The sequence below is a fragment of the Dermacentor silvarum genome, unplaced genomic scaffold (genome assembly GCF_013339745.2).
Source record: "Dermacentor silvarum isolate Dsil-2018 unplaced genomic scaffold, BIME_Dsil_1.4 Seq382, whole genome shotgun sequence".
NCBI classification, from domain to species: Eukaryota; Metazoa; Arthropoda; class Arachnida; order Ixodida; family Ixodidae; genus Dermacentor; species Dermacentor silvarum.
In genome coordinates, this window is record NW_023606147.1 from 27634 (window position 1) to 55235 (window position 27602).

General features: G+C 43.3%; 1 long non-coding RNA gene across 3 annotated transcripts; it reads right to left on the reverse strand.

Annotated features, from left to right (window-relative positions):
• Positions 1–3441: 3441 nt before the first annotated feature.
• LOC125941822 (uncharacterized) lies at positions 3442–16837 on the reverse strand. 3 transcript variants are annotated; one of them, XR_007464638.1, is made up of 3 exons: positions 16799–16837; positions 15575–15806; positions 3442–3549 (listed from the first exon to the last, which is right to left on the reverse strand). It is a non-coding gene; the product is annotated as an uncharacterized LOC125941822 (long non-coding RNA). The 3 variants fall into 3 exon arrangements; XR_007464637.1 differs by lacking the exon at positions 3442–3549 and adding an exon at positions 3606–3622; XR_007464636.1 differs by lacking the exon at positions 3442–3549 and having other exon boundaries at positions 9043–15806.
• Positions 16838–27602: the final 10765 nt, after the last annotated feature.

Sequence of the window (27602 nt, forward strand, 5' to 3'; positions counted from 1 at the left end):
GAAAAGATAAATGTGCAGCCCGAGATGAAAAAAGGCCCTCACATAATAGATTGCTTGTTGAAATGATTTTGTACAAGCGTACTCAGTCGTTAGGTTGGTCCTTCTGATCATAAATTGACGCATCTAAGCGCTCATGTGAACTGTGTAATTTATTATGTTTTACAAAGGTACATCGCTACCGATTGCAGCACGCCAATCGGCTGAGTTTTGTGACCAAGTGACGCGATTTGACCATATCACGTCAGTAGGGCCAGCTATCTGATTGGCTGCCCAGGGTGCGCATCGATAATTTTTCCAACATTATGGTGAACAAATGTTGTTCGTAATAGTTTAGATGTTAGCTAATTTGTTTCTATAAAAAGAAAGTAACAGAAAGAGAATGCACAAGCACATGTATCACTACACTAAAAGCACTTCCGACCCACAGCAAGTGTCGTCTGCATGTGTTAAAACGTGCTCCATGTTGACGGAAGCCGCGCGGTCAGTGTTGGTCTTGTTCTTTCTTTTCGCGAACACCACAGTTCGCCCTTGTTGCGTTGTGGGCTGCAAACGTAGCAATCGGCGACATGTCAAGCTGTGACATCGTGCTCTGCTGCGAGGCAGCAGACGAGCGGAGTGGCTGCAGCGCATCGGACTGTGGGTATCCAAACGGCGCCAGCATCTACGCGTTTGCGGCCGTCACTTCACGTCGAAGGATTGCCACAATAGAGTTTAGTGTGTCCGGTATTCAGGTAAACGCAAGCGCAAGTGTATTGGCCATTTTACCACGTTTTATGTGATGAACGGAGGCGCAAACGTGAACTGCTTGCACGGTGCAGTCACCTGGCAGCACAAAGCTCAACCAAACACACAGCTAATATAGCAGTAACCAAGTTTTTTCTACTTTGCTGCTGGCTCAGATTTTCGGCAGGAGTGTAATCTTGAAGACGTCTTTTTACATGTTTAAAATGTTTTACACTTGGTCACAGCAATATTACCTCTGCATTTGGCTGGTTAAGCTCTGCGCCATCCAGACGGCTGGACCGTGCATGTCAATCAGGCTGCTCACGTACGTCTACGAAGCTCCTTCATCACAGCAGTATGAATGGGCTTTAGTTTACGCCTCTGCCTATCCGTCAGAACACCCAGCTCGCCTGTGGTTACCGGAATACCGGACACACTCGGCGCTGCGACAGAACGCTCGCTGCTTGAGCGCTCTCGCTGAGGTTCTGCGGCTGGGCGGGTAGTGGAGAGGTTGGAGAGCCTTCGAGCGCTGGCTCCAAGACAACCGGAAGTAGAAGACAACACGTCACAACATGACGTAGAGCCAGCGAAGGCAGAGCTTATCCTCAATCACTCGGTGAACGAGTTGAGGAGGAAATACATGGCTAGGGAGGAGGGTAACTTGTAATCATCCATAGCTCTCAATATGAGACGCTTCACTTAAATTGTGACGTGAATGTTTTACTGTAGCTGTACCCTAGGTGTCTACAAAATTTATCCGAACCATTTCAGGGACCCTTTAAAGTGTCCTTGCCCTTAAAGATAGATACATCAGCAGTGGTGTCGGCACTTTTTTTTTTCACCTGGAGGGGCAAAAAAAAAAAAAAACACTACGAACACTTCACCATCATCCCTTATTCTCCTTGAGTGCCCAACATTTAATAAACACAATCAACACATAGACGTAAAGGCAATATTATAAAGAAACTACAATTTGGTTTACTAACTGCAGCAAATAATTAAAGATGTAGTGCCTGAACTGTCCGTGTTGTGCAACGTTTTGTGAATTTTTTGTTACCGATATTCTATAGATTTCGCTAAACTGTCCTTATATACATTCATCATTTGACGCGATTCTGTTTACCCGCGGTAAAAGAGGTTGTCAAAGAGATTAAACATGAGAGAGCTGGCAATGAGATATATAAATCAATGACATGGTACACCTGTCGTCCAGGTAGCGTTGGGAGCGACAGCAAACTAGCGCACACATACAAAAACACACCTGTATGGATGTAAGTGTAGAAAAGAGGAAAGTAAACCAGTCTGAGAGATTTTCACATGTTCACTCTTCGGCGCCATAATCTACTTCAGCAGCAACAATAACATATTCCAAGCTACAGCCAATACATGGATTATTATGAGTGACACATCATAAAATCAGAACTTAAAATTTCAACTGCATGAGACAGTGCTAGACAGGGAGAACAAACAACCGTAAATCGTAAACGTGCCCAAGAAAATTACGATATGCGCATATTCGTCATAGACTCACAATAAAATTGTGGAAATAATATGTATGAATATGCCAATGATAAAGAAGGGTTGATATAATCACAAACAATTTACACATCTTAAACCGGACGTTCCAAATACAGGAATATTAATGAATGCTATACCAATACCATGGACAGCTGGACTAGTTATTAGCACATATTCATACTGAAACAGCGCGAAGAAGACACGGACAAAATGAGTAAACCGGAAGGAACAGCGCTCGTTCTGTCCAGTTTACTCGCTTCGTCCGTGTCTACTTCGCGCTGTATCTGTATGAACTATACCGAGTAATCAATCTCGGATCCAAATGTATATTCCTAAGTGATGTTTGAAATGGTACAAAGCTGCACAAACACATTTATGCGCTCTTGAGTCTCATTGTCACACTGTGGCAAACGTGGACTTTCTTTCCGCGGTTCTTACAACAAACGTGTCAATTACGGAGTTTCAACAGGCACCGAAAACAGCACGCGCACCTGCGAGCTTCTCCGACAGCGAGATGCGCATTATACGATGACAGCTTTTTTTCACGCACGAATCAGACAAGGCTAACATGCCTAGTAAATAACGAACGATGCGAACCGAAATCAAATGAGAACTGAAGCAATAACTCTGGTTTGAATTTCACTTTTTGTCATGCCCTGAAGGAAGGACAATGTTGGTTACATGTAGCCGTATACCGATAAAGCATGCCGTTAATTAAGATTAATAATAAATATTGGCCTTGCCACATGCGGCAAGTTGGTGCAGGATACCGTGACGGTTCGCTTACCTCCCGGTATGACGCGTATACAAAGACTCGCACAAGTATCGATGCACGACTTTCCAGATGTTCCCCAAACACTTGTAGTGTAGACACATATGTATTTAATAGCACTGCGTTGTGAATAACAGCATAAGAAAACTTCGAGCCTCAGCTACTTCAACTGAAAGTAAAACAGGAAGCCGCCATGACACCTTTTCTACAGGAAGCAGATGGCGCTTCGAGCAGCAGAAAACCGAAACCGAAACTGTTTTTCACATCAATTTGGAGATTTTCTTTCTTCCATGATTTGCAGCCAGTTCAACACGCAGTCACTGCAGAAGCGTCCATCGTTGGTGAAGCGATCACTGCAGACTGTGCTTTGCGGAGCAGGGGACGATGCCGGCAATCTGACAAGTTCGGACTAGCCGAACAAGACGAAGGGGGCGACGTGCGAAACTAAATTCTCTCTTTATTGCTCGCTTTAAGTACATTAGGCACATGATGGCAGCAGGCAGTTGCTTCGTGTCATCCGCCCGAGGAGGCATGCACTTCACCAAAATAAAGACGTGTCGCTATACGATCTCGGCCTCAATGCAGCACACATAAATACAGAGCCTATACCTCTAATAGTTTTTGGGAAGAAAAAAAGAATGGGAAGGGGGGTGGTGGGGGGGGGGGGGGGGGTGGACTAAGTTAACATTAAATTCAAAGCACATTCAACAAGCTTGAATCACTTGTATAGCAGCTAGAATAATATTGTTGCATGGTGAAAGCACCTTCAACAAGCTTGAATCACTTGTATAGCAGCTAGAATAATATTGTTGCATGGCGCTGGATAATGATACTTAACACTGATAAAAACATATTACTTCGCATGACGTGTTTAAAATTACGGGGTTTTACGTGCCAAAACCAGTTCTGATTATGAGGCACGCCGTAGTGGAGGACTCCGGAAATTTGGACCACCTGGGGTTCTTTAACGTGCACCTAAATCTAAGTACACGGGTGTTTTCACATTTCGCATGATGTGAAACCAATCAATGCTACTTTATTCTAAGTGGTTCATTATGAGAAAGGAAGGTTGGCGCTATCTTCTGCAGCCCTTGAGGGAGCACGAATCAGCGCAACTACTTTATACCTATTACTTAGATTCACCACCGCTTCTTAGAGAAAGCAATTAGAAATATCCAGAGAAAAGCTGCTAGATTCATACTCAACCAATTTTCAACTTCTCATCCCCCGCACCTAAATAAGAGCAATTATAACGACATCAAACTGTTCAAGCTTAGAATAAAGGAAAATAGACTTCAATTCCTTAAGTTATACTTCATACCAATTCAATTTATTGCTCGACCCATCTTCATATTAACCAGACCCACTCGTCGCCGTTGGCAGGATGCTATAACACCGTACTTTGCATGAACCAGCACATATTTTCTTTCTCCATACTATAACAGAATGGAATCGTGTAATCAGGTCACAATCTTGTATTAATAATGTCTGTTTTTCATTGCTGTATTATCCTTCACTGTCACGCTTGTTGCATGTATTTGTAGCCCTCCCTGCCAGAACCATGTGTCTGCAGAATTCATACAAATTAAATAAACACATACAAGCAAGAGAGAAGTTCACAGGAAGGTGGAGGCTTGAAGTGATTAACTGTGGTCGAACTAGAATGTCACGTACTGGAGCCAATTAATGTTTCAACAAGGGAATTTGTCTCGATCACGTCTGCCCTGAAACAGACAAGTCCCCTTGTCGATATGTTGCCTCCAGCAACAAGTATGCTGACAGAGGTGGCCTGGACTGAGGTTGCCTGCTTATTAATCCACTGAGCAATAATATAAAGTTTTATCTCTCGCTCTCTCTCCAGCAACATTAATGTTTGTTTGACAACAGTTAATCACTTAACACATATATGAATACAAAATAGTGGCCAGAGCGAGGTAATGTTTCAATGTGCAATTACAGCTATTGAGTTAGTTGTGCCTTTCAGACATAAACTCTACTGGGAGCAGCTCTAAATTTCTGAACCCTACGAGCAAGAACCACTAGCTTTAAAAAAGAAAATCTTAGTTTGTTCCGATGCGACAACCGTAACCAATAGCCAGTTTTCCTTTTTTTGTTGTGCGTATGTCAAAAAGGTTTCATTTCAGCAAGCTGCTTCATAATAACTGTAATGTATGGCCGAAATTTACAAACCGAAATAAGGCAACATGACTGAGTATAGCAACAGGTCATAGATAAGAAAGGCACACACAAAGATTCTTATGTAAATCTAACTGCCAACCTAAGAAGCAATTGCTTGCTTACAGCCTGACAGTATGCACGGGCACAGACAAGTACCCCCCCCCCCCCTCCGATTAAAAAATAAATAAAAAATAACAACATGTAAAGAATGCAGCAATAGCAGTAAAGGAACATAAACTTATAACCAGGCTCAAAAAAAGGTGCTCATAAAATCTCAAGGATAAAAAATAAATAAAATCCAGGTGCAGTCATCCACAACCAACACAGGGGTGCTTGTCAATCTGATAGCGCAGGTCATTGTCTTGATCAAAAATGACATAGTGCTTGTCAAAGGTATTGCTCCTGCTTGTCTCTGAGTGAAATTAAAGGAGTGTGCATGTTAAAGAACCCCAAATTGTCAAAATTAATCCACAGTCCTCCACTGTGACATGCCTCATAATCAGGTCATGGATCTGACATGTAAGACCAGGCAACTATTTTAATTGGAGGAGTGCTGACGGAAGTGTCATGGTGGTTTTACTTCCATTAACACTCGTGACAGCTGGTGCTAGCAGTTCGGAGTGATGAAATTGGTGCTATGAAATTGAACTTTTCATTTGTGCTGTCGTATGTGTTCAGACAAATTTCTTGCTGAAAGCAATTTAATTGAACCTTTTTACTCTCTTGTCGATTCATTAAAACATCTTTTGGTCTGTCCAATATATACTTTACCACAAGACAAATGTGTCTGGTAAATTACGCCTAAAACTAGAATGTTAACGTTGTTCTATGTGCTTTTTTGCAAGGCTTTTTGCTCAAACGTGCCATTCACCAGGAAGCACATAGACAAGGCCTTGCTCGGGGCTGAAGCTACAACCCTGACACCAGCCCTCGTCGCAATTCTTAAAATTGTGAGTGAGCCCATGCACGTAAGGCACGACTGCAACCTTTAATACATATGCACTTGCATAAGGATTAAGTACATTAACCTTTCCTCATTCAATGATTCAGGTAGGAATGAATGTTTTGCAAGAATTTTAATTGAATTGAGTTTATTCTGCAACAACAACAAGGTTGCGTGGTTGTATACCCAACACTGAGAAAAATAAACAATAAAACTATTTTCAGGAACATGGGTGTTGGCAATCCTTATCACATAATTTGATTTTGTGATGCAGATAAACATGGATCTTGAAATTTCACAAATGTCCATGGGTCCCATTACGCTGAGGTTAGGCCCCTGCACTCTAATTTTGGAGCCTGCTGCTTAATGCATATAACGTACCTTGGGTAGCAGTAGCACAAAAATGGTATTCATAAAATATATATATTTTTTAATGGGGTTTTACATGCCAAAACCACCATCTGATTATGAGGCACGCCTGCTACTTTATGAACCAGACATTGCGGCAATAATGGAAACCTGGCTTTCACCAGCTGTACTCGACCAGGAATTCGCTGCCCCTAACTACGCTGTCATCCGAAAAGACAGACCATCTCGTGGCGGAGGCGTGGCGTTAATTTGACGTTCCATTTCATATACACTGCTGCCTCATGTCCCGAACACAGAGGCAGTTTTCTGCAAAATAATGTGCAATGGTACAAGCATAGTGGCGGGTTGCTTATATCGTAGCCCATCCTCTGGTCCCGAAGGCATAGTTTCCACCCACGATTTTCTTCAGCAACATGTCCGTAGCTCTGCAGTTATACTAATGGGTGATTTTAAGCTTGCTGATATAAACTGGAGTAGCATGCACCACACCTCACAGGGTTCAGAGGCTTTGTTCGATTTAATGCTAAATTTCAACCTCCATCAAGTTGTTTCGTGCCCAACGCGTGTTCAAGGAACAGCCACCAGTATATTAGATCTAACACTTATTAGTAGTCACCTTAGCCTTATCAACGCTCAAGTTGATGTTGTAGAAGGTATTTCGGACCACAGAGTGCCCATTTGCGGATTAACACTCGATCACAGCTTACACTTTCAATCAATAGTAACACATGTTCCGAACTTCAGTAAAGCAGATGACGCCAGCGTACTAACTTGTTTAGCTCATGAATCTTATGAGTTCATGGAATTGAACTGTGATCCTGTCACAACTGTAAATGACCTGCTGGCTACGATTCAAGCACATTGTTTATTACTGCATGAATTACTTTATTCCACTACGGCTTACACGGCCCCAAAGAAATAACCCTTGGATAACAAGAGAAATTCTACATGCAAAACGAAAAGTTAAGCGACTACAGAAAGCGGTAAAGAAAACGTGCTGCAGTGCGAATGTATCAAAACTAAAAACAGCCATTTCAAACTTCAAGATCAAAACAAAACAAGCAAAAGAAGATTACTTCAAAGTCACACTACCGTCATACATTACTGGTAACCCGCAGAGGGTCTGGAAGCATTTCCGCCCTAGAAACACAGGCAGTCCTGAACTAACATTAGAACAGAAAAGGGCAAAGTCCAATATATACAACAACTTTTGCCACTCTGTCTTCACAAAAGATAACGGAAAAATTCCGAAGCTTTTACTTCTTTTACTTTACCCCCCCCCCCCCTTCCGATATCACGGGTATCAACCCAATAGATGTAAGTGACGAAGGAATATTTAGTCTTTTGCTCGAACTAGACCCAAAAAATCTTCGGGACCAGACAACTTCCCCAATCCCTTTCTTAAACGATATGTGCAATGGTGCAGTAAATACCTTGGTTTGGTTTTCCGCAAATCTCTCGCCGTATCAGAACTTCCAGAAGATTGGAGAAAAGCTAAAATAACACCGATTCCCAAAGCAGGAAATAGCGGTGACCCTTCTAACGTCAGACCAATATCATTAACCAGCACGTCGTGCAAAATATTTGAACATATAATCTTAAACATTTAGCCGTTTCCTTGGAGACGAACGGCATTTTGTCATCTTGCCAGTACGGGTTCCGTAGCAGATTATCAACTATAACGCAACTAACAGAGGTTGTTCATGATTTAGCACTGTCTATTAACAACTGCGCGCAAACAGATATTATACTACTAGACTTTTCTAAGGCCTCTGATTCCGTATGTCACAACAAATTAATTGCCAAGCTCCGAAATATCATTGGAGATGGATTATTAACACGTTGGATTTAAGACTTTTTAACTGACCATTCCCAATATGTTCTGTTGGAGCAAGTACCATCAGAAACCCTGCCTGTCATGTCCGGAGTACCACAAGGCTTCGTTCTGGGGCCTTTGTTATTTCTTATTTTTATTAATGGTATCACAGACAATATATCTTGCAACATTAGGGTCTTCGCTGACGACTGCATTATTTACAAAGAAATTAACAGTCATTCAGATCACCTTGCACTAACTGATTCCTTCAACCATCTCTCCAACTGGTGCGACATGTGGCAAATGTCGATGAACCCCCCAAAAACAGTATGCATGACGATAACCCGAAAGAAAGAAGCTATCAAATACGAATATCAAGTGAATGAACAAAATTATTTAGGTGTCACGCTTGCTTCAAACCTAAGATGGGATGTGCATATTTCTAATATTACTTCAGTTGCTCTGCGCAAGCTGTTTGTCTTCGCACATGCCTCCGGCTGGCCCCTCAATCTACCAAGCTTCTAGCCTATACTACCTATGTTAGACCGGTATTAGAATATGCTAACACAGTATGGTTTCCTTATACAGTCACTAGCATCAAAAAACTAGAAAATGTACAGAGGAAGGCTGCAAGCTTCATCTGCAACAAATATAAGCGCACTGATTCTCCCAGAAATATGTCAACACGCTCTGGCCTCCAAACACTGGCGATTAGAGCAAAACAAGGGTGCCTGAAATTTATTTTTCAGCTACTTCACAACTATTACAAAATTGACACATCATTATACATTCGTCCATCAGAATCCTGCGTAACCCGGCACAAACATTCACACACACTGACAGTACTCTTACTACAATGACACTTTCAAGCACTCTTTTTTTCCACTTGCTATCAGGGAATGGAATTGTTTAGATCCCTCGGTTACTAATGCGAACTCATTATCGGACTTTGCCTCAAAAATAGCAAGTATCATCTGTTAATGCAGTAGCGCTCTCCGCCCCAGAGGCATTTCACCATCATTGGAAGAATATTAGTGGCCAAGTGCTCACTACAGAGCGTTTTCAGGTTTGCTGTTATTTGCCTGTGTACCATTCCATTTCATGTATAATTTCTGTTATCTGTTGCTGTTGGTTACTTTGTGTTATCTGAGGATAAAAATGTGTGCTTTGTATATTATTTCTATTATAAGTGTGTATAAGTTATATGTGGTACAAGTGTGTTGTCCATAGAAGTTCAGCTCGGTATTCATTCCTAATTATCATTATTCAAACTTATTTGGATACCTTTTAATCTTATACTTTTGTGATGACTGTCACTGCATTGGATTTCTGTTTGTTTTGCCGTGTGGTGCTGATGTATTATTCTACCTGCATGTACAATCTGTACGCCCACCTGCTATGGTCTCGGAAGAGACTGGCAGTATTGAAAATAAATTTGGACCACAGGGGGTTCTTTAATGTGCACCTAAATCTAAGTACACAGGTGTTTTCTGCATTTCGCCCCCATTGAAATGCAGCCAACATGGTCGGGATTTGATCCCGCTACCTCGTGCTTAGCAGCTCAACACCATAACCACTGAGCAACCACGGCAGATTTCGTATAGCCTGTGGCCATATTTCATACCATTATGAGTTTGAATTAAAATGTCTGAAGAACATGCCGCTTACAACACATTTCAGTTTTCGGCAGTTTATGAGAAAACCGTTCGATTCATTGCAAAGATTATAGAGTGGAAATTCTTACAATTTTTCCTTGGCTCGTGTCGTTCAGATGCATGTAATATAGTTTTTACTTCATTAAAATAAGTTCAGACCGGAAACAGTTACCGCACACAGCCTCATATTTGTGGCTGGCAGGGTATTGCATGAAAAAACATTCAGAAAGTCACTACAGCATCTGGATAATGCTCCCAAATATATTCAAGCACTGAGCAATGTGCATAGTATGGTTAGTCAGTGCTGAAACCAACCCAAACCTAAGCATCTCCAAATGCCCAACCACAAGCTCGTGCAGGTTAACCAATTCTACACTTCGTAGCCATTCAGCCATTGCAGGGGCCTCAGGCTTGAGCAGGAAAACATGTAGCTTGCTAATTCATGCCTGTGCTTTCCTGAGAATACAATCGTCCAGTAGTTCATGTAGTGGAACGCTAAGGCAAAGGTCGGTTCAAGTACTGAAATACATGATAAACTCAGTAGCATTTAGGAAGCTATTGGCTTCATGAATGAGCATTTTGCGCTATTCAAGGCAGATGTTGAAGCTTTTCTTTTTTTAGGAAATGGCTGCTGCTAAAGTTGAAATTGCACAGTGTCGTAGAGAGAATGAGGAATTGCAGAAAGATTTGAAAGAAAAGCTAGGAAGGAGGTTATGTAGCTAAAGCAATACAGCAGAACCATTAACAGTGTGGTTCCAAAGCTTGCACTGACTCACATGGAGAACTTGAGGGTGACTGTTGCAATCATTGCTATGTCCACAGGTACTAACGTTGCAGCTAATGACATAACCATCACACATCGTGGACCATAAAGGGATAAAAACAAACACGATTTGTCATGTAAACACATAATTTATGTGCGGGCAGACGTGAATGGCATGAATTGTGAATCAGGGTTCGTACAGGTTTACAAGTAAAAAATTCAAGGATATTCCAGGACTTTCCAGGACCTGTCACAGGTTTTTCAAGGACTCAAAGCAGCATCCAAAGTAGGATTTCTTTACTCTAACATTTCCAAAAATGACTAGTTTTATTGCACTTACAATAAATAAATGTACATCACAATTATAATAAAAATGTCTAGCCTTGATAACTTCTCAAGATCACAACACAAAATGAACGCTTACAACAGCGGCTGAGATTTCTCCAGTATAGGGTGGGTAAAGTTCTCCAAAAATATTCAAACCAAAGAGAAATAAAATGTATATCCCAATGATCTTAACGTCTAGCCTTGATCACTTTGCAAGTTCACAATACCAAAAAAAAAAGTTCACAAAAATGCACCCAACAGCTACTCTGACTTCTCCAGTATTACCTGGGCAAGTTTACTGAACATTTCCAAACCATTCGGTGTAGTCTTGCTACACATCCATTATATTATAACAAATATATGTACTATATTGCAATTTTGCAAAACATGCCTTGTCTTGATTATTTCTCAAGTTCGCAATATTAAAAGTTAACACAACGAACACTCACAACAGCTGCTCAGGCTTCTGCAGTATTAGCTGGGTTGGTTCATCAAACATTTCCAAAACATTCAGCATACCGTATTTTTCGGTGTATAAGACGCGTTTTTCTTTTTCTTAATTTTCCGTCAGTGCGTCTTATAGAACGGTGCGACCTATGTACGTTTTTTTTTTAAACTGCTGTCATAATCGAATTTGATGACAATTTTGGCCACGCAAAGTGGGCCGGTTGACTTAATTGCTACGGGTTCTGTGCGCACTATCGAGGTTCTCGTGATCTGTGTGTGCTATCGGGGTCTCGTGATCAAGTTCCAAAACACCGTGCGAGAAGGATGGAGCAGCAACACAAGCGGCGGTAGGCCGACCGTGAGTCGATCGACCCCGAAGTCGACACATCTGCACATAGCTGTCAAGATACGGCGCACGCCGCTGCGCAAACTACGCAGTTGCTACGAGAGTACAGGCAGCCCCCCCCCCCTCCCTCCCGGGCTGCCTTCCTGCTTTCCTCCCTTGTGCGCGAGTTGGCTCACCGTCGCATGCTTTCACTCGCACATACAGCATATGGCACGCGGGGACGATGTTATCGCCCTTGGACTTTACACGAAACATCGCGGCAACCACAACAGCAGAAATGCGCCTGGAGTGGAAATACATGGCACCCATACGCTTGCGCGTGACCCACATTCCCGGAGCGAAACGTCACTAACTTGTTTAAATCGCTTACTGAAAGAACACGTGCGTCTTATACATCGATGCGACTTGTATACTTTTTTTTTTTTCGGAAAAACTGCCGTTGTGAGGGAGTGCGTCTTACACAAAGGTGCGACTTATTGACCGGAAAATACGGTTATGTTATTGCAAAGGCACTGAGCATCAGTTGTAAAGTTGCTGCACTATTGCTCTCTTTAGCTTCACTTCGCACGCAAGAGTGAAAGCGGAAAGGCAAGCCGACGGGCGAAGAGTGAAACGAACGATAGGGTGAGGAAAGCAGTGTAAACACTGCCAGCTGAGCCAGCAGCGTTGCGCGGCACGGGTCTCTCACTCCGTTCGCGGTTTGACGCGACGAAGCCTTTCATTTTTTCTCGTGCAGTTCTGCAAAACGTAACCATGTGTGCTCGCGCCGGCGTATTGTTTCTGAAATGGGGAGTTGGTCAGATCGATGCCGATCTACCACAGAAAGGAGGTCCCAATGTTGATATCAGAGTGCATTGCTCATGAAATTCAAGGATTTTCAAGGAAGGAAAAAATTCCAGGACTTTGAAGGGCCTTGAAAACACACTTTTCAATTTCAAGGGTTTTCAAAGATTTCAAGGACCTGTACGCACCCTGTGTGATATTTTGGTGCGGTGAGGGACAGGTCGCACTAGCCACTGTGACCACTGGTCACTACGAGTGAATCTTTAGCCACCAGTCGCATTCGATCATGTGACCTCTGTCAATCGCCAGTGTCAATTCGGTCTTTCACACAATATGCCATATCGCACTCCTATGGCTGCCTGAATTATTTCAAAAATTAAATTATGAGGTTTAACATTCTGAAACTGCACAGGTTATGAAAGATGCAGTAGTGGAGGACTCCGGATTCGGCGAAGCATTCAGACTTCAAGCACTCAGCAAACTATTGAGAACCACAATGCAGGCACCACTTTGACACGCATGACTCGCACCTAATATGGCATCCCCATCACGTCAAACTGCACTGCATAATATTAGATGGCAGCTGCGTTGGCTACAGAAAGTGGACAACACAGTGCTTGTGTCCTGCTAAGGACCAGGAGCCAGGGCTGGTTTATAATAATGGACGAGTCAACAGCTAGACCCTCCATACCTCGGAACAGAGCACCTGAATATCTCGCTTGGCAGAGTTGAGAGCCTTTAGACATGACACCAATGCACAGATCAAGTTGCCTAGGAGAGCCGACTCCAAAAAGCTTATAATACTCATGAGATTCTTGATGTGTCCAACAGCATAAATGCTAACATTCACAATGTGTATGCTCTGTTTGCCACAGATGTGCCTCTTACTGCACTGTCATCCTAATCAACAAGCATTATGTCATCGGTACATACCTCTGCACTTGCGCAGTCGCAGTGAGAGCTAAGTACTCAAGCGAAGCTTTGTGAGGTGATGTTTGGCTGTGCAAAGCAAACTAACTGATTAGTCTGATGCCATAGCAGATACAAGCACAAGTACACAACAGGAGTGCCTGTCAAATGTCTCAGGAGCGCCTGTCAAATGACAGGAATCCAGGAACAGTGATATTCAGCTAATTTTAATAGAAGAAATGACTTCAAAATTTCTGCACTAAGTACCAAGAACACGGCCTTTCAGTTATAAGCATCTGAATTATGTGTCATGTAGGCCAGCTCGAAAAACATCAAAAAAGGATTTTTCCGAGTACGATCCAGATATAGAGACAACCAACATTTCTTTCTAGGAAATGCCTATTGAAGCAATGGCTCCTAAGAAAGCCTGTGCCACTATCTACATAATCAAGAAACAGCAATGAAGAAAACTCCACGAAAAGATCGCATCAAACTAACTCAGAGCTTCCAAAATTAACCAACACTGCCAGGCCTGGCTTCAGGAAAATGTCTTGCAGAATCTGAATGGAGCTTTCATAAATGCCATTCTGACTCTGCCATTCTTCTGACTACTACTATGGTTTTCAGGAAAATAAGCCATCCTGGCAACTCAAGAGGTCAGGACAACACCATTGTAGCACAGTTCCAGCGTCTTTCACTTACGCTGTCTGACATAACAATTCAGGTCATCTGACAGCGAACATTTTCCACCATAGGACATGTTAGCAACCACAGTATTTGGTGAGGCCTTAAAACAGACTAAGAAGTGTGGAAAAAAGTTGGAGGCGGAAGCAGTTCTTTTGATCAAGTATTTAACTGAGCTTTCAACTTTACATGGCATGCATGTTATGTACTTATCTGACTTCCGATAGAGAAGTGAGATCAACATGACACAGTGGCATGATGAGGCAAGTGGACAGCACAATGGTTTTAAAGCATTCTTTCATGCTGAGTACTATGTCATAAATTCGGTATTGCCAAGAAGCAACCCAGTCAACAAGATCAACAGTTGACATAAAATGCCGAACTAAGTGGCAATAGTATGAGACAAGACCTATCAAGCTGTGAAGTCCTTGAGGCATGTGTGCACTATGGAACTTGGCAACTGTGTGAACTTTCGACGCACAAAAAATGTAGCCATTGGAAACAACTCGTGAAGTATGATCAGTTGTATGTCACCAAAATGAAATTTCGTCACAAAGGGTTAGAGGCCTTCCCACACAAAAAACAGAAAAACTAAAAGCTAATTCCCTTATATGATATGCTCGAGATTTAATACCCTGCGATTAAATTGTTTATGGCACACCTACAAAGTCATCGGGATGTACACCTAGGCAAGAGAGACTTAATGCCAGTGACTGGCACAGCAAAGGCGGAAGCACCGAAAATAGCAATGGCAGGCTCTCACATGAACAAAAAAGCTAAACAAAAGAAAAAAAAGATTGGTGTTGTGACAAAGGATGAAAAAGAAAAAAAAACACTGAGAAAAAAATGATGGAGACACCATCACGCATCATGCATGCCAGGCAAGAGATTTCTGCAACTGTTTGTACAGGCCTTGACACTGTGTGTCAAAATGTGCTCCACAAGTGGACGACTCAATCACTTGGCAGTTTTTATAGCCTTGTGAGCAGCAAGAGCAAGGTGTTTCATAAAAACAGTTGAATTTGCAGTGTGTCGGCTATCGCGAGGTGAAATGTACCATTAAATGTGATGGAGTACAAACTCTGATACCCATGCATTCAGTCAGATCTTCCAGATTCAGAAGAGACTAAAACACAAGAGGAAACTTGTAAAACTACAAAATGAAAACTTTATTTGGTAAATGAAAGGTTGTTTCCAGTAGAGAAGCACCTGCATCGACAGAAGCTGTAAGCTGCAGTAAACGTTATACTTAAGCAAGTGAGTGCACTGACGTTACACAAATAATAAACACGATTTCACTACACAGATGAAGCATACCTCATCTCAAAACATTGTTCTCACCTTCTGCTCTCCTATTCGCCAGATAAGCGCTGCGTATTAAGACATACTCTCAATCTTTAGTGCAATGCCTTTGTCACTGCTAACCACAAGTTAAGCACTATATAATCAGGTGTAATATCAGCATTAGACTGTTCTCTTCAGCTCCTACTTTGTGACTGATGAGCCGGCTGTGTTTCCACGAGGCCGGATCCAGCTCCACAGGGTCACCACAGGACTGCAGGAGCATGGACACCTGCATTAAATAAAGTTCTCTATTTTTCACACACTGCAAGTAAGTGCCCAGAGTCTTTATCGATCTTTTACCTCACGGACACAGGCGTACGTTATCCTTTTCATTCAATAAAGAGGTGTAAAGATCGACGAAAAGCTCTTGAACGTGTATGTGTTTTCCATCCGCAGTCACTGACAAGAAGCTAGGCTCGAGCGCTGCATAATGCCCGGTTCCCTACTATCAGCTTCGCCGCAATGCATGGATGCTACGCGGTCAAGCATACGCAATGTACTGCGGTGAAGCATGCCGAGTGTAAAGGGGCCATTGTCACGGGATATAGTGCGATACTCGCGGCGCTCGCCGTCACCTCTCTTGTCACAGTACAAACACAGAGACGCCTAATGATTGGGCTGGCAGGCCTTCAGAGATATTTCGGACGTGGTTGTGGTGATTTGAGCACTTGTTTCGCCCACCTAGCACGCCGGGCCGGATACAATGATCGTAACGGCCCGGGAATTGGGTACAATACGCGTTCCTTAATTATATACAAGATCCTCAGAACAACTACGAATCTGTACCACGTGGTTGACGAGTGTTTCTGTACAGAGTTCACAATGGTCTATGTACGGCTATGAAATATTGCATGACGACGTTCACTTTTCTTACTTTATACGATGTGTGTTTCAATTCATCGAAGCCTTTTCGTAAACATCGGCGCAGCATAATGCTTTGTCAGTGTTGCTGTACAGCTCTGTACGTCACAATGGTCTATGACAATTAAAGTGCATAGCGACGTTGAGTTTTCTTATTTTCACATACAAACCGTTGAATTCATAAACAGTTTCCGTTCCCGCGAATCTCCTGAAGTGTGCGGCATGTTGACCTTGCTCAACGACACTAATGAACAATGCAAAATGCTTTGCCACTAAAGTCATCCGAGAAGACACCTCACTTCCAAACCTATCCCCCTGCGACTATAAAAATTGAATATACTACCGTCGCAACAAACTCACCTCGGACACGGCTTCTTCGCCTTGCCGTACGCATTCTGTCGATTCTGTGCTGCCACCTCGGCTAGGGACGAACGGCGCTAACAACTTTCGTCCCCGTAGTACCTAGGCGAAGTAGTAGTAAGTGGTTCGTGAGGAAAGGGAAAGGTTGGCGCTATCTTCTGCAGCCCTTGAGGGAGCACAATTTCAGGGACCGAAAGTCCTCACATTTCTCTCTCGCGCCCACTACCCCTCGCGCATGCGCAGAAAGAGCGGATAATTCCAATTATGATGTGCACGTCCATCCTGGTGTTGCTATGCGGCAACGTATAAGGACGCGTCGTGGTTAGGCCTACGGTCGCCGGAATCGCCGAACTATCTCAGAAAATGGGTGCGTTTCAGGTGAGCGAAGAGAAAGGAAAAGGTCATTTCTAGAGTTACTGGTGATCTACGCGAGTGGGAGCGTAACCATCACGAGAATTCATGCTGAAGCGGGAGCCAGATGTACCGCCATGTTTGACAACGTTATTTCTTTAGCGTCCGTAAACATTACGAACGTTAAACTCGCTAAATAACGTACGTTATCATAGCGCACGTAAACCGCAGAAACAGAATAACGCTCAGAGCATGCGCAGTGATGAGAACACTATTTTTTACGTACGTAATGCGTTTACGTTTGCATGCAAACGCTAAACTAAAACTGTCTATTTACGTGCGCTATGATAACCTACGTTATTTTGCAAGTTTAACGATCGTAATGTTTACGGACGCTAAGAAATTACCCTGTCAAACATGGCGGCACCACTGCCTCCCGCTTCAGCATGAATTCTCGTGATGGTTACGCTCCCACTCGCGTAGATCACCAGTAACTATAGAAATGAGCTTTCGCTTTCTCTAAACTCACCTGAAACCTTAGTTTGGAGCCCATAGCGCGCTCAATTTCTGAGCTCGTTCGGCGATTCCGGCGTCCGTCGGCCTAAATCGACGCGTCCGCATACGTTGCGGAATAGCAACACCACGATGGATGCTAATGAATTGTCTTGTCTTGGACGAGTTTGGCAAAACTCAATGTCGCTTGCGGTGCCATGGTAACGCAAGTTTCTTCATGAGAAACAGTCTACAAAATGGAGGTTGTACCAGCAACAGGTGTGAGACGCTTGTGCTTCACCGAGAAAGACTATTTAGCTCTTCTCCGTGAAGTAAATGCTTCCAACCAGCTACGAAATTCATCAAAAGGGCAAGAGACTGCGAAAAACACGGAACTTGCGACGAAGAAGGTGTTCAACGGAAGAACCCTGCGTGAGAGATGGAAGCTTCCGCTAGCGCATTTCGCCAGGAACGACCGAGCATGTCCTTGAAAGTAAGTTGGCAGCCTCGATTCTGCAGAATGCAAACACACAAACAAAAAAATAACGTTACTGTGTCTAGATGGGTAGGTGTGCCGGACCGGCCCGTCTGGAGTGCAGTCCGCGTCATGACGCAAAATTGGCGCTGCGGTCAGTGTAACGGTTCCGCAGCGCGTGTCGTCTGCTACAGGTGGCAGAGGGTGAGCAAAAAATAAACCCCGTATTGGAATTGTAGTATGTCCTCTGTTCGTGTCAGCTTGAAAGGTGAGTAGCTCCGAGTCTCTCTTGCTGTTTGAAAGTTGCTAAGATATGTGAAATGTGGAACATCATTTTGTTCGACACACTTGAAATGATGCTGTTGTGGCGACCGAAGAAGTCCTGTAAGTCGCTCAGGCGGTTAGGGTAGGCCTAGCGACGCAAGCACATGCACAGGGCTTCCTGGGCAGTCACTCTACCTCCTTGAGCGCTTGTCACGTAGTCCGGCACTTGTAACGCTTTCACAAGAAAAGGGAAGTCTTGTTTTTGAAACCGTAATTGGCAACGGAACGTGTGTTTGGAATGGCATCAATGTTGAGGAGCCCATTCCTGGCTGCATACAACCTGGGTCTTGGTTCGCGCTCGCGCATCGTAATAGCTTCAATGTCGTGCCAGCTTAGGCAAGCCAAGCAAGAACGGTCCCAAAGAATACTTGACCGCTCGATGAGTTTGTGAACAGGAACAGGACGTGCGACGCAGAACCTGCTACTGAATCGTTTTCGCGACGTTCTCGCGCACACATAAACGGATTGGCCACTTCCTCGGCTACATGCGACTCGCTATTCATGTGACGACATGTGACGAACGCTATTCTAACGCTGTCTATTAGACAGCTTTTGAATAGTGTTCGTCGGCTTAGTACATTCAACGTAAGCACATTTGCGGGACGTTACGGTGCGCATTCTTTCAAGACTTTTGGTTAACCGTACGGGAACGCAAACGTTGGGACGACGTTATAAAATGGGGCCCCATCTGGTGCCTCGTGGCAAACGTATCCAAGCCAAGACAATTCATTACCAGCCATCCTGGTGTTGCTATGGGGACGCGTCTCCTTAGGCCTACGGGCACCGGAATCGCTGAACGGTCTCGGAAATTGGACGCGCTATGCGCCCATAATTAAAGTTTCAGGTGACTTTAGAGAAAGCGGACGCCCATTTCAACAGTTACTGGCCCTGAACATAAGTGAGAGCATAGCCATCACGCGAATTCATGCTTAAGCGGCGGCCTTTGGTGCGGCCATGTTCGACAACGCTATTTCTTAGCGTCCGTATACATTACGAACGTTAAACTAGCCAAATAACGTACGTTATCATAGCTAACGTAAACCAGAGCAACCCGATAACCTTCGGAGCATGTGCAGTGAGGACTACGCTATTTGTTTACTTACGTAATGCGTTTACGTTTAGTTGCAAACGCTAAACTAAAACTGTCTAATGGTTCATAAGGATCGGATCGATAGAGATAATATTTTTAACGACCGATAAGGGTTGAGCTGGGTCCGATCGAGTCCGATAAGGTTATAACAACCAATCAGGGTTGATAAGCGTCTGATCTAGTCCGATAAATTTTATAATGACCGATAAGGGTTGATAAGTGTTTTAGAGTTCGGATCAAGTTTGATAAAATTGATAATGACACTGCTCAACGTGGAGATGAGCAAATGGCACAATGCCTATACGCATACTTAGACAACTCCAAATGAGTTTCTGCATCAAGTTTTTTAACTTGTCGAATTATCTCTCTCACTTTTATCGCTGTTTTTCTTTACAGTGTCTAACAAAATGTGCCACGCATTCTTTCCGCCTTTTTGCGCGAGCTTGCGAAAGCTTTTCATAAACCAGAGTTTACTTTTTCCTTGTGCCTTCAGCCCTCTCGATGAGAAAAATTGGTTGTGTAATTATACGGTGGCGACGAGCGACCACGTAGACCGGCAAAGTCGCGGGCTCTCGCGGGAGAGGAAAAACCGACACCCGATCTTTTAGCGTAGCATTTTTAATCTGTCTCAGAACGCTAGCCTGTGCCTGTGCGTGCCAGCCGCTCATGCCTCGTGTAGACAAGAGCGTCTACGTAATTCTCATGCGGCGCCGATGCTGCTGTCGCTACAATACTATTTTCTTGCTTCAACAACAGACATCGTTCGTTTCCCTCCCTACATTCTATTTCCTTTTGAAGCAACACATACAAAGTATAACTTTTCATTATATTAGTCTAGATTTGCTTTTAACTAGTTTTGCATTGCTGTTTTGACATGGTTTATGGTTTTAAGATATGCTATAGTAACATCTGTGACACGACTGCTTTGGTAATCACTTATACCAGGAATCACAAGCGTTGAGCGAACTAGATCAGGCCGATTCGCCAACATCAAATATGAAATATTTTTGCCGCACGTCGGTGTTCGGACAACTTCATGTAGCGCATAGAGATTTATTATATTCCTCATTTCTGTGTTGCAGCTTTCCGTCACTAGGATGTTGTCCGATTTATGCCCTTTTATATTCGGTAAAGTGAAGTCACTCAATTATCGTCGTGTCTGTGCGCCGTCCATCAATCACACTTTGACAACAAGTGAGAACGTACAGTGCAGCAATCAGGGAACGATGAAAGCTACATACTGTTATGATCATAGTATTCGGATGTTCTAATTTGCACAATACAACCTCAGTCACGCCAACGTCAACCTGAATAGGAGAACATGTAATAGTGCTGTCTATAAGAATCAACATGCCTTCGACATGAGCACCCTTCTGTCCCATCTGTAGAGCGTCTATCCTGTGGGAAATACCTCGTCATCACGTATTTCCGGATGTTTCAAAGATTGCGCTGCAAGGGCAACTGAAGGCTTAAGTGTCTTTGAGCGCAGAAAATTCTTTGCTCTTATTTTTAGTACTCCTACAGTTCCATAAAATAGTACAACGTTTGATAGAGTTAGATTCGCATGGTCACTTCTGCAAAGCAGATTGCGTTGTTTCGCCATCGTAAACAAACTTCTGCTCGTTCAATAGCCCCATGGGCGTCCTATTTTCGCGCCTGTGCGTAATTGAATAAAATATTTCTTTTTTTTTACGTACGGCTTCCGAAAAGTGTTCGGAAATACCACGGTATGTACCCTTCAGCTTTCTTGAGTTGTTTAACATGCTCTGATTGTGTTTAAGTAAAACTAAGACTTAGAAATTGACTCCAACCAAATAAGTAAGTTTACTAGCCCGACGTTTCGGAACCAATTCGGCTCCTTCTTCAGGGGGTATTCTTAGGAGTTGGTGGTGTGCCGCTTTTAAAAGGTCCATCGTAAGAAAGGAGAGGAAGGGGGAGAGAGCGTAAGGTTGGGAGACACTTGACGGCGCACCTGTTCTTGACAGACGAAAGAGGTGGTGGGGGGAAGGGGGGGCTTTGGCGTCGCTGGGCGGCTGGGTTGTCCGATGCTTGGCGCCCTTTACTCGCGGGAATGCGTTGACTAGGGGCGGGGGGGGGGGAGGGAAGAGAGACGAAATGTTTTGGTGTTGTTGACCTAGAGCGGGGGGTCCTTTGTTCCCTTCGTCGCGTCTGCTAGGCCATGAACATACAAAGAAGGAAGGATGCCCTTCACGCGGTTTATATTCCCCGCCGTATTCTGAATGTGCCATGACTCCAGTAGTAGCCTTTTTCGCCAGTTTGTCTCAGTTTGAACCCAACCACACAGGTAATTTTGTCGAAATGTTTAGCTTCAAGTTAAGTAAGACAAACATCGCAATTATATGCCTATTCTTGCCACGTTGAAAACATCTGAATCTGTGAGCCCTTTCTATTACAACAGATGAAATGCCCAACTTGAGAGAACATATATTCAAAATGTGCTTCTCGGAGTTGTGATTTGGATCGTGAGCTTCTGCATTGGGTATGCCGTAAAAACTAGATTGTACCTTTTACTACTGTTTCCAAGGATGTCCAATTTGGACACTAAAGCCTCCAACATCCAAACATTATTTTATTGCGCTAGTAATTTTATGGACATTTCAAGCGCATTTTAGGCGTCGCCATCACCGTTCCGTAGAACGTCTAATGGCTATAAAAAGTCACAGGCCTGCGCGGCACACGCAGCACAGTCACAGCGTAAGCTGGTGGAGCGGCTCAAGAGTAGCCCCAATTTCGGCACCGCACACAACAGGATCTTCGCGGCCGAGTCTCTTCGCCTCGTTTGTACGAGAACGATCTGAAATGTCCGCCCGGCGACGACGGCGAGCTGCGGCTTGTAATGTTCTCTGCACAGCAGTCTGCTGAGCCCGATTATGCCTGGTTGTAGCCGCGCACGTAGCACAACGATTCGCTTCTTCAGCAGCGGTTCGTACCTTGCGAGAAGACGCCATAACATGCACCGAAGAGGTATCCAGAATACGTGGCACACATCTCACGTCCATTGACTCGTGGCACGGTGCATTGTTGTTGATGATCATGATTGCTTATCGGAATCTTCAAAACGGGCTGGTGAAAAATAGTCACCTAGCCTGCTTGAGTTGACCCTAAGCAAGCTTGAGCTCATGGAGCGGCCGCGCGGGCGCCGTATTTTGAAAGCGATCTGCGACGTGGAAGAAGTGTGTGGAAAAGCGATCTGCGATGGAGACAAAGTGCATGTGCCGAGTGCCGGTAGCTTCGTATGCACTGTGCTTTCGACATTTAGTTCGCGTTGAAGCGAGAGACACCGCGAAGGTCAATTTGATCGCTGTCGAACGCGCGCTTTCTCACTCCAGCATTTTGACGAGTTTGCGCGGTCATCGAGCGATGTGTGCTCATGTTTACTTGTGCGCGCGTGACACCGTGCCTGTTTATTTAGTTAGTAAGCGAATGTTTACAACTTTCTACGGCCGATAAACTAATATCCTTACGTCGTATAGATGTCTACTTATTTGCTATCGCAATCGATGATTCACCTTTCGGGCGAAACTGCGACTATTTTGTACACATTGACGCACTGTGTCACAGACTACACTTTGTCAACGTTGGTTACATTTGCTTGAAGTGATTAAATGCGACTACTGAGTTCATTAATGGCAAACGTGTTCGCAGTCTGAACAGATTCAGTACAATTTAGCTTCTCCTTAATGATGTTTTGGCCTGCCAGCAGATGCTGCAAGGTTTAATACGTGGAAACTGCGGAATTTATTTATATGTTATCACAAATTAGATTATTAGGTTTTACGTGCCAATACCACTATCTGATGATGAGGCACGCCGTAGTGGAGGACTCCGGATTAATTTGGACGCCCTGAGGTTCGTTAACGTACACCTAAATCTAAGTACACAGGTGTTTTCTACATTTCGCACCCATCTAACTGCGGCTGCCGTGGCCGGGATTCGATCCCGCAACCTCGTGCGCAGGAGCCAAACACCATAACCACAGAGCAACCACGGCGGGTGTTGTCCCATATTACCACAGGTAGAAAATAACAGGAGAAGCGACGTAACAAACCACACTATTTCCTATAACATTATGACGTAAATGAGTGCGTCAAATAACTTTTCAAGATTGTTAAACAGCTGTTGCCGTGGAACCGGCAAGAAAAACAGCGGGGAAAATTGAAAAGAATTTGCAATACCAACCTGCGAGAGCAGCATAAATAATGTGTAGGGCACTGCCATAGCCATTTTGGTCCCGCGCCCCTGAGGAAACCAACCTCGTGTCTGATGCTGTCCTGTTGGTAACCACATCACTGTTGGTTGGTAGGAATCGCGCATGCGCCGAAGTCGGGATCGCTAACAGCTGTCATGCCGCTTTATGTGAACTTTGTGTGAATTATGTGATAGTGCGTTCCACCTTCTATTTGCTTTTTACTTTATGATTCCATCTCGTTTTTGTGTGTGTTAGATTGAACCGGGTCATCTTTTCTAATAGATGTTTGCCTAAGAGAGAAATAGCGGGCATGAATCATCATGCCATCCTCTCCTACGTAACGTTTAATAAAAAAAGACTGACACAGACAGAACGGCACAAACACGTGGTATAAAAGAAACTCCTAAAATTATATAAAATTGCAGATTAGGCATATTGATGCTCACAGCGGTGCTTTGGCAGCGGTGCGCAAGCAGACTACAAGTTCGCTCACCCATCCGTTTTACGCAGATGCTGTACGTTTCGCCAGGGAGCAGGGAGCCGAGGGACGACTGACTGCACCGTCAACGTCAAGGAACAGCGTAGCTTCACGTGCAGACGGACAGAGATTTTATCTCGTTCGGCACAGTGTCAAGATCGTTGATTCAACGGCCCGGCTTCCCAGCTACTTGACGCATCGCCACACAGCCCACCAATCAGCGTGGAAGGATCGTGCCTGCTGCCTTTATAACGGACGGCATCACGAGCAACAGCTCAGTTTGGCAGCGGTGCGCAAGCAGACTACAAGTTCGCTCACCCATCCGTTTTACGCAGGTGAGACTCTCGTGTTGTTGAAATAGTAGTTACTTGTTCAATTGCTGCGCACTGCTGCCAAACTTTGTATGTGTGCATGTAATCTGTAAGAATGGCTGGCAATGCTAAGGAATTTATGAAGGCTCTTGAAGATTTCAAACGGGAAATGAGATTGGAGTTGCGTAGGGTGAAGGACAGTGTTAAATTTTGTAGTGACACGTGTGACGAAACAAAAGCTATTGGCGCTGACGTGAAGGCACTTCGACAAGAAATTGGCGAACTGATTAAGATTAATGAAACCCTGCAAAATGATAACAAGCGCTTAACGCGGAGAGTTGAAGAGCTGGAGCAGTATACCAGGCTAAATAACTTGGAAATAAAAGGCATCAAGTCAGACGAGGATCCTGCTGACATTGTCAAAAAAATCGGTGACGTTCTTAAAGAACCAGTCGCTAGTCATGATATTAACACGTGTCACCGGATCCCAACACGCAAGCCAGGCGAGACCAATATTTTGGTTCGCTTTGTTCGGAGAAATAAGCGGCATGCATTTCTTGCTAAGGCCAGGAAGCAAAAGCTAACAAATGACCAGCTTGGCTTATCTGGGACCGACAGCGTTTATGTGAATGAACATCTTACGCAGACTAACAAACAGCTTCTTGGTGCTGCTATTGCCCGCAAGAAAGAAGTGGCATGGAAGTTTGTCTGGACGAGCGGGGGCAAGGTTTTCGCGCGGAAAGATGAACGCATGGACGCTGTTAGGATTCAGGACCTAGCTGATCTTACGAAGATGACTAGATAATAACATTATTCTGCAGCATGCTCATCATTCCTGACTTATCACGATGCTTTTTCCACCAGCCTGTACTAGATACAAAACTGATCATTTTAATTCTAGCTTTAAAAGTGCCAGCAAAATATATTTCTCGGCTTTTCATTTGAATATCCGTAGCATGAAAAATAAGCGCGACGATCTTGATTTATTTCTTGGGTCGCTGTCGGTGGAGTTTGATGTTATGCTTTTTTCTGAAACATGGTTTGGCACTGATGGAGACGTGTGTTGCTTCGATGATTATACTTACAATGGTTTATCAAGGCCCCATGGAAGAGGTGGTGGCCTTGCTGTATATGTTAAAAAATGTCATTCGCACTCTGTTGTTAGCGATGTTACAGTCACAAATCCCAACGTTGAGTGCTTAACTATATCCTTACAGAATATAATTGTTGTGGCTATGTACAGACCCCCTCAGGGTAACAAATCGCAATTCTTTGAGTTCTTGGAAAGCCTTCTCACTTTCCTTGACTCCACTAAACTACCTTTCATTGTAATGGGTGATTTAAACATAGACCTATTATCAGATGATTCTCATTCAAGGGAATTGCAGAGCCTCATTTCTTCTTACGCCTGCATAAACTATATTACTTTGCCTACTCGAATAACTTGCAACACAGCTACTCTGTTAGATATCTGTATCTCAAATGTTCAGCTTCCACACACTGAATCCGGACTATTATCCTTAGACATTAGTGACCATTTGCCGATATTTTGTTTTATACCTCTCAGATTAAACCGAGTAACAAATACCGTTACGCATATGACCAGAGATTTTAATGATGTTGCTCTCAACGAGTTTCGTAATCTAATCGAAGATACCAATTGGGAATCTATATACGAGATATCTGAAGTTAATACAGCATATTCTGAATTTATTGATATCTTCTTAACCCAATATAACGCAGCTTTCCCACAAATAGAGAGAAAAATTAATGTCAAGAAGTTTAAGAAGCCTTGGATGAACAAATCACTTTATGCAAGGATAAGAAAGAAAAATAAAATGTATCATGAGTTTCTCCATAGCAGAGATCTAGCTCTGCTTTCTCAATTTAAACAATTTAGAAATAAACTGAACAAAGACTTAAGAAATGCTAAATCTAATTATTACATAAGCCAATTTTCTCGAATTCAGAATGATAGTCGTAAAGTTTGGCGAGAGGTTAATAACTTGAAAAACAAAACTAAATGCACACAACTTAGTGAAATAACCACAGCTAATGGTAAATTAACTGGCCTTGAGCTATCAAACGCCCTGAATGACTATTTCATTAAGGTCGGTTCACCAAATATTGTTACGCAAACTTCGGTTGATAGTTTTATGAGCCTCACCACTCCATTACTGAATTCTATAGCACTCGCACCAACAACCCCTCAAGAAGTAGCTACACTTATCTTTTCTTTAAAGAACGATGTATCTGCTGGATATGACGACATAAAAGTAATTCCCTTAAAGTATGTATGCACCGCTATATGCGATGTCTTGTCATACATTATAAACCTTATGTTGTCAACAGGTGTCTTTCCGGACAAATTAAAACTGGCTCGAGTGGTGCCAATATATAAAAGTGGCGACATAAATAAACTGTCTAATTACCGACCTATTTCGGTATTACCTGTTCTATCGAAAATTTTTGAAAGCGTTATTAATTCTAGGATTGCTAATTTTCTGCATAAATACAATGTAATTGCTGATTCACAGTATGGGTTTATAAAAAATAGGTCCACGGAACAAGCGCTGTTAGTTGTTAAAGACAAAATAATAGATAATATTGAATGTAAAAAATATACGCTGTGCCTATTTTTAGATTTCCGCAAGGCCTTTGATTGCGTACATCATGACACTCTCCTTAAGAAGCTTTGTGACTACGGGGTTCGCGGTATTGCGCTGAACCTGTTGAGAAGTTATCTGAGTAATAGGTCCCAATACGTACGAACAAATAACATCTCCTCTTATACACAAACAATAATGCATGGTGTCCCGCAGGGATCAATACTGGGGCCTTTATTATTTATTACATATATTAATGATCTAGCCGATATACATAATTCCCCAGATCTGGTAATGTACGCTGACGACACAAATCTTTTCTTTTCTTCCCGCTCATTAACTGCCCTCCAAAGTATGGTTAACACTTATTTACTGAAGCTTCGTGATTGGTTATACGCAAATAAGCTTAGTTTAAATATAAATAAAACAAATTACATTCTCTTCAAGCCGATCAATACCGTGGAATG